Source organism: Alligator sinensis, unplaced genomic scaffold, assembly GCF_000455745.1.
Source record: "Alligator sinensis unplaced genomic scaffold, ASM45574v1 scaffold662_1, whole genome shotgun sequence".
NCBI classification, from domain to species: Eukaryota; Metazoa; Chordata; order Crocodylia; family Alligatoridae; genus Alligator; species Alligator sinensis.
This window is the reverse complement of record NW_005843130.1, coordinates 226,608-235,035: the sequence shown is the minus strand read 5'-3', so window position 1 is coordinate 235,035 and position 8,428 is coordinate 226,608. Positions and strand designations below refer to the sequence as shown.

At 43.9% G+C, this 8,428-nt stretch overlaps 1 protein-coding gene across 1 annotated transcript in view; it reads right to left on the bottom strand.

Moving 5' to 3' along the window:
• The window catches only part of CGNL1 (cingulin like 1), a 110,561-nt gene that overhangs the window by 101,603 nt on the left and 530 nt on the right, over positions 1-8,428 (bottom strand). The window lies entirely within an intron of this gene.

Sequence of the window (8,428 nt, the reverse complement as noted above, 5' to 3'; positions counted from 1 at the left end):
ACCAGGAATCACCCCTGCCCGGCAGGACCCAGTGAGTCAGGGCTCTTTTTTTCAACGTGCCGGGAGCTGGGGCGGGCAGGACAGCCATTGCCGGGGCTGGGAAGTGGGCAGGGGATGGACCTGTGTGATTCAGAGATTTGGCAGCAGCCGAATCTCTGACTCAGATTCAGCCGAATCGATTCAGGACAGTGATTCAAATCACCAGATTGAATCACTGTCCCCGAACTGGCCAAATCCAAAGCGAATACTCACCGCTTCGCACAGGCCTAATAGTTGACTCCAAGATTAATATAAGCTATCAATGTGACAAAGTAATCAGTAAAGCTAATCACACTCTATCATGCATTAGCAGGTGCATCACAAACAGGTCCAGGGAGGTGATGCTTCCCCTCTATGTGGCATTGGTCAGGCCACTGCATCCAATTCTGGGCACCGCACTTCAAGAAGAATGAGGATAACCTTGAGAGGGTCCAGAGGAGGGCCACTCGTATGGTTAGGAGCCTGCAGGTAAGGCCCTACGAGGAGAGACTGAGGGACCTGGATCTCTTCAGCCTGCGCAAGAGAAGGCTGAGAGGGGATCTTGTGGCCATTTACAAATTCACTGGGGAGGGTAGGCAGCAAGAAATAGGAGATGCTCTGTTTACCAGGACACCCTTAGAATAACCAGGAACAACAGCCACAAACTGATAGAGAGCAGATGTAGATTGAACATCAGGAAGAACTTCTTCACCGTAAGGGTTGCCAGAATCTGGAATGGGCTCACAAGGGAGATGGTGCTCTCCCCTACCTTGGGGGTCTTTAAGAGGAGACAAGACAAGCACCTGGCTGGGATCATATGACCCCAGAGATCTTTCCTGCCCAGGGCAGGGGGTCAGACTCGATGATCTATTGAGATCTCTTCCAACCCTAACAACTATGAAACTATGTAAAGGCCTTTGCGTTTCCCCTCTGTCAGATGGTTTGATGAGAAAGCTGATAGTAATTAAAGGCTCTCTAGTTATACTCAGTGTCATTCCTTTAAGCTTAGTATGTACTGCTTAAAGCAAACCAGGGGGAAACCAAACCAGACAGGGCAGAAACTTGGCCAACCCAGCCCCCCATAAAACACCCCAGAGTTTTTCATACCTTAGATCATTCAACACTTTGTACAATAAAGGCATAATATGCTTAATATCAGGGGTATATTTTTAGATTCCCATGACATTAATAAGATGAACTAGGTCAGCAATTCTCAAATCAGGGGTTGTGACCCCAATCTGGTCAGATTAAAATTAAAAGTGGTGGCACAATCCCCACAGAAATTATGTTGGAAGAGTCAGATTTGTACTAGGAGAGGGGCTACGAGCAACCCAAAGCAGAGTTACATATCTGAAGAGACTGAGACTTACTCAACTAGACAATGCTATTATGTTTACTGTCATTATCACTAGGAAAAAAGGATTTGGAAAGCAGAATGGTGAAATACTGTAAGGCAGCACAAAGTAAAGCAAGTTCCCACTCTTGACTAGCTTTTAAGACATAAACAAATTATTTAAAAAAATCAAAAAAGAATGCAGGATACTATGTTATTTTTATCCTTTACAATAAACCTTCAACTCCATGGCAAGACTAAAAATTCAGAACTGAGTCAACCCACATTATATTAATAGATCGCATACCATATTTACCTGAATTCAGAATTACTTTGAATTTAAGGTGATGCCCCAATAATTAGATTCTACACATGAATAATTTATAAATTTGTTATTATATTTGTCCTACTTATCTAAGGGCCATCTTAAATTCATCCCTCTCACCGCTGCAGCAGTGCAGGCAGTGATGGGAGACCAGCTGGTAGGGGGACAGGCAGTGGGGGAGTCAAGTAGCCTGACATCTGCCCTTGCCTTCTGCCACTCTATTCCCCCCACCACCTACCCCCCCACTCCTGCCTGTCCCCCAAGTGCCTGCACACTCCTGTGTCTACCCTCTCTGCCTGTTGCCCCCCTATGCCTTTGACCCCTAGCATCTGCCTCCCCCTTCCTGTGTTCATACCTCCTGGTATCTGTCCCCTCCATTATTTTCCCTCCAGCTCTGGCTCCACTCTGGCCCAGGACCTGGGGCACAGGGTTGCTCCAGCATCCACCCAACTATGAAACAGTGGTTGTGGCAGAGGTGGCCCCGGCCCCAGCCCCCGAAATGCCACTGCTGCTGCATGGCCAGGTGGGGGCCGGAGCAAGCATGTACTCTGCGCCCCAGGCTGGAGTGGGGCCAGAGCAAGAGGGTAAGCGGGGGAGAGGGGAGGAAAGAAGCAGCAAGGCTGGCGGGGGGGGGGGGGGCAGGGCAGGTGTTAGTGACTGTGGCTGCAGCCGTGAGCCCAAGAAAGAGCAGGAGTTAAAGCCACAGCTGCCTACCCCATCCCCACCCCTGCTATGCTTGTAGTCAAATCCAAGATAAGGGGCTTTTTTCCCAGTGTCTTAATGCACGGATGCCTGGAAATTGTGATAAAAAAAAATATTTTTAATCAATCAGTTTGACTTAGATGATTAGAAAAACTAGCTTGCTCCCACAACTATTACTACAAACTTGTATACATCTCAAAACCTTTAGAATAGCTCTTAATAAGGAAATAACATAGTTTAACTTTGAAAAAAAATCTAAGTACTATAAAATATGCCTCCTATATTTAATTGCATTGTTACCAGTTTGCAAACACCGTACAATTCTACAGTGTATTCAAACAAGGATTTCATAAAGGAAATACTCCATAAGAGAGTAAGAAACCTTCATTACTACAATGCAAGATAAAAATCTTAATCCTACAAAGGGAAATGAACACAAATAGTTTCAATGTAGAACTCATACATATATAACAGTAAAAAAAATACAAAAAGTTAGGAAGTGGAAATGTTAAAGTTCCAACAATGATACCGCATTTGTTGCATTACACAAAACATTTTTTATTACCAAGCTATTAAATACTTAACTTAAATATATGCTGTGTGTACAAATTTTGCAAACACAACCCAACTCTGTTTTCTGATTGAATTCACAGCATTAATGTCGTACAAGTAGGGCTGTCAAACAATTCAAAAATGCGATGGCGATTAGTTGCATGATTAAAAAAAAAGAGTGGCAATTAACTGATTTTAATTGCACAGCTAAAAACTCAAAATTATGTGCAGAAAAACTCAAAACTATGCAAATTATGCAGATACTTTGTATGGCTGGGGGGTGAGTATAGGGTGTGTGGGGGAGGAAATTTATAAAGGTGGGGGGGTTGTGGGGGTATGTGGGGTTAGGACCCCAGGGAGGGGGAGTCCCCACATGCCCTATCAGGATGCAGGGTACTGTGGGTCAGGAATGATGGGCAGCAGCAGGGCTGGGGAGGCTGTGGCTTCAGAGTGAGGGGCAGAGGTAGGGAACGGGCATATCACTGCCCCCACCGCACAATCATATTACGCCCCCCCCCACAGGTGTCCTCTTTTTAAATGAAATATGATAACCCTACAGGAACACAGCCTGGGGGCATGCAGAGCAGTGCCCAGCAGGCAAGTCTGTGGAAGGGAAGGAGTAGGGGCAGATTGAAGGGACAGTGGGGGGGTGGGGGCAGATTGAGACTCCCATAGTGGGAGGTGAATTCCCATGGGGTGAATGGAGTCCCAGGGTCTGGGTAGGTCATGAGATGGAGTAATGAGTGGCTCGTCCAGGGGCGCGGGGGAGGGCACAGCTTTCCACCACTATACACACCCCTGTGGGAAGCATGGGGGGGCATGTGCCCCCCAAATTTTTGCACAGGGCAGAGGCAGGCTGTCCACTGTGGGCTGGGGCTCTGTGCCTGCTGCCTTTGCCCTGGGAGCCACACAATGCCGTATTGTGCCTTCCACCACTGGGCAGAAGGGGATGCGTGGCACAGCTAACGCACAGCTTCTGGGGCAAAGGCAACAGGGCGCAGAGCCCCAGCCCGCAGCAGGCAGCCTACCTCCACCTCACGCACAAATCCAGGGGGCACATGCCCCCCTATGCCTCCCCCAGGAGTGCATTCAGCTGCAGGGAGCTACATCCCTCTGTGCCCCTGGACGAGCCGCCCATGGCTCCATCTCACAACCAGCTCCAGCCCCAGCCTCAGGGCTCCATTCACCCCAGCCCCTGCCCCACTCCTTCCCTCACCATGGGGGCCTTGAAAGAATTAAGTGGAATGCAATCTGGAAGGAAAGAACTAAGAACAGAAATTTGACAGAATAGATTATTTGATCTTAATTAACCTGTTTTAAAGGAGTTTATTCTCTGTCTCTCTACGGAAAAGAATCTTCCTGTCATCTGCTGTTATAACACTGCATAGTAAAGATAGGAGAATTGAAGCTTTGCCAGTTTCCATTACAAAATCCTTGTTTTCAGATCATTTTACATGATTTCAAACTGTTTTGATGGTTCTTAGCCTTGATGTCTTTTGCCAGCTTAAAATACAAAGAACACTTGTTTACAAATAGAAACATACTTTCATACTTTGATTTTAACCTCAAATGTAGTTAACTCTTTGAACTGAATAACTGCCTTACTACTGATGTTTGTAAAAACATTTATTGCTTTCTGACCAAAAAGTTAAGTATTCAAGTCAAAGTTCACCTTCATGTTCCAGATAACACTGCAGCCTCCAGACAAACTAACTTTCAAGGAGCACAGTTAAAACCACCTTCCAATTACATAAAGCAAGGTGGAGGAAGGAATAGATATTAATGCCGATGTATTATTTTCCTTCTTATTCCCCATAAAATACATTCCATCCTGCTATTGAAGCAAATTCTTCAGACTTGACAAAATAAGATAATGGGTGCATTATGGACAAATTTTGAGGAATTCAGCATTACATTACTACACGCCATTTCCTCCAAGCATACATAGTTAAGACCTTCAAACTCTGCTCACAAATACAATATAAAAACATTGTTAATTCAACTTTTATATAGATGATACAAATATCAGAGATGCTATCTTTTGCTTTGCTAGGAATTAATTCAGGACCAATAAATTATCTGATCACGATTTAAACTAATGAGAATGTGTACTGTCTTGTATTCCCCAAGGAGGGCTACTCTGCTAAAGGAACATCTGTGCAAGCAAATAAACGCAATGCACATCCATAAACTAGATTAAGCTGTTTGAAATATCACAAGCTTGCATAGAAAACATTTTGTCCTGCCTTTGCTAGTGATGATGACTCTTTCCTCCTATTATTAATTATCATATTACTATAATCAGTTTTCATTACTGCCTTACAACATGTGTTTACACTGAACTAGAGACAAAGTAACATTCCCTGTCCTTCAGGTTCTCATGAGCATGTTTCATAGAAAGGAACTTTTAAAGTAAATAAATGCACAGAACTTTCTGAAGAAATCTGGATTTAAAAAATATGAAAAATGTTAACCCCAGAAAACATACCACTCCCCCAAGCTACTTCAAATAAATAACGCACTAGATAATTCAGAATCTGTTTGGTTATTATACATACGTGCCAGCAGACAAGTATTTTTTCAAGTTGTTTGGGAGAGCTCTCCTAAGATACTATTTTTGAGAGTATCTGAAATGCTACTTTCTAGTTGTCCACTAAGGTGTTCAGCTTAATGTTTATATGCTTAACTATGCAGGAAATAATATCCCTGCTGCATATGCCTTTTGAAGATATGCATTCTTTAACAACAGATAGTATTTTTCAGAACAAAAATATATACCAAAGAATGATACATACTCACCTTCCATAATTTGAGAGTTACAAATGTATTCCTCACAGCAGAATTTTTTTTTAACCAAAAGCCAAAACAAAGGATTAAAACAAACATGAGATTACACAAATGAAACATCATAAAAGATTTGCTCCCATGGAAAAAGCTGCAATAACCAAGACTTAAAAAAGTAAGTCATAAGCAATTCCCCTAGTATAGCCAGCAAAGGACTATACTCTTTCTTTTGCTTTCTCATGAAAAAGCACCTTCCCCGCTAGTCTGAAAACTGTAACTCAGGTTAAAATAGCAGTGAAGTTGCGGTAATATGAATTTTAACTGAAGTTTGCAGCTTGAGTTCTAGCCCAAGTTCTCCTATAGGTTTCCGCTTGAACTGCTAACATTATAAAAAGGTCAAAATTACCTTCTCTCCTTTGAAGTGTTAATCTGAGACAAGAACATACTCCTGCAGATACACCCTCAGGAGTCAGTCAAATTAGCTTTATATCACTCCTTAAAATAGTTATTCCATTAAGCTTTCAACAAGAGTATAAATAAGAACAATAATCTGTTAAAAATTGTGTCCTGCCTAAATTAGTGCACAAAAACTAAATGTAATGGTAGGTAATTTGCGTATGACACACCATGTTCACCTGGAAGTTTGTAAGAGTGGAAATAAGTAGTTAAATGGAAACACTTGGCCATCTATTGGCACCTTCATGTTGTCTGTAACACTATCAATGTGCACAAATGCTCTAAAGATTCCACTTCTATCTATAACAGAAACTCAAAAGCAAGACACAGTCCAAGTACAACCTTGTACACTAAACACAAAATCTAAATAGTGACCTCACATACTTTTATGTCAACAAATCAGCACATCTGGCTTGGCACATACTCTTTGAATTTGGGAATTTACTCAGGGATTAGCATGAGACAATTCAGTGACAAATTGATAAAAAGGGAATTTCTAAATTATTATTTTCTACAAATCAGTTCAACTCCATCAACTCTGCATGTAAAAGTCAAAGTCAAGTTGTACCCAAAATTTATATGCTATTTTGGTTTTTGCCATTTCAATTACTTTTATAAAAATAAAGATTTAAAGCTCCTGCTAAAACCATTATGGTATAGCTGTCACATGGGATTGAATTGATATGTCAGAACACAATTTAGATACCAATGCAGTCTATTCACCCATGCAGGATTACCCTTAGATCCACCAAGAGTCCTAAGGGCTCATATGATGCACCTACAGGATCCACGTATATTATGTCTTATCCTCAGGACAGGCATAATATCTTATTTTTGTGCAAGTCAAGCATACTGCAGATACCTCATTGATGGCAGTTATACATGGCTCTACCATCCACAAAAATGAGAATAAAACAAAAAAAACCTAGTGCATATTGAAGGAAACAGAGTAAAAAGTGAAAGCTGTGACAAGTTGTTTTTTAGCCAAAGGTAGATACAAACTAAATTCCGCAAAAGAGGTTTTATTGCAGCACTGATCTCTCTATAAAGCTGTCATCAAATAGAGGAGCATTCATCATATCATTTGCAAAGTATTGGTGAAGAGGATTGAATGGGTGAATTGTCTTCCAAGCCTTGTAAGTGAATACACACAAAGCAGACACTCCCCTTTGCAAAAATAAGCGAATTCATAAAATAAAAGGGAGAGGAAGAAGTCAGAGGGCCCCCACTTCAGGAATCCCAAGTATCTGCTGGGGAATGTAGGTCTACAAGTTGACACATTCCCCCATCACCAAAGTGTCAATATGTGGAGGGTCCAAGCCTTTGCCACCACTAACCCTGGACGGCAGACAATGTAGCATGGACCTCCCACCACCAAACGCGCGCCTGGCCTGAGGTACTACTTGTATTCCCAGGACCAGAGCACACAAATTCACATGAACTGTAAGCCTAGGGCCCACCCTCAGACACGGTGCTATAAATCTGTTATAAGTGTTCGGTCAGCTAGGCCCTGCACATGGAAGTATGAAGAGCCAGGGCCCGCTCAGAGGACTTGACAAGACTAAGGAACTAGCAAACTAAGGCCTTGTTTCCCCTGATTTCTTTTCCACTCAGAACTCCTGCTTCCTTCCCTCGCCATCCCTCACTCTGTTCTTCACTAATGACAGTGGCTTGCAATGCTTATTTAACTTTCATAGTGCCAGGGCCCCTTTGTGCTCAGTGCTATACAAACACCAGCGTCAGCACTTGGCCGGAAAAGTTGACAATCTCTTGTACCCGAGGCATGACAGCAGCCAGCGGTTTAACACCTGCACCGGGTAGACTTGCTCCAAGCAGGACAAAGCAACAAAGCAGCAGGAACTAGTGTGGGGCTGGACTGGCAGCCCCCAGGGGAACAGGCCTAGCCCCACAATGTGAACAGGACGAGCCTCCCACAGCCCCCTACAAAAGTAGCGCCTACCTTCTCCCAGCAATCGGGGATGTTTGGGGGCACGCTGTTTCCTCGGGGAGGGGCTGTGCCCTTCGCCTTTGGGAGCAGCGTGCGGGACACACCAGCCTGGAAGGAAGGTGCCAGTGACCCTGCAACAGGTCACCGAGTACCACAGCCCAGCAGCAGCCAAGGCTGCAGCTCCTGCACTCCGTCCTCCGTGCCTAGGGCGCAATGGCCATGACAGCGGTGCCTGGCTCTGCACATGCCTGCCCCAGCCAGCAAGCACCTGCCCTGCCGTCCTGGGCACTCCCAGCCAAGTGTCGCCCCC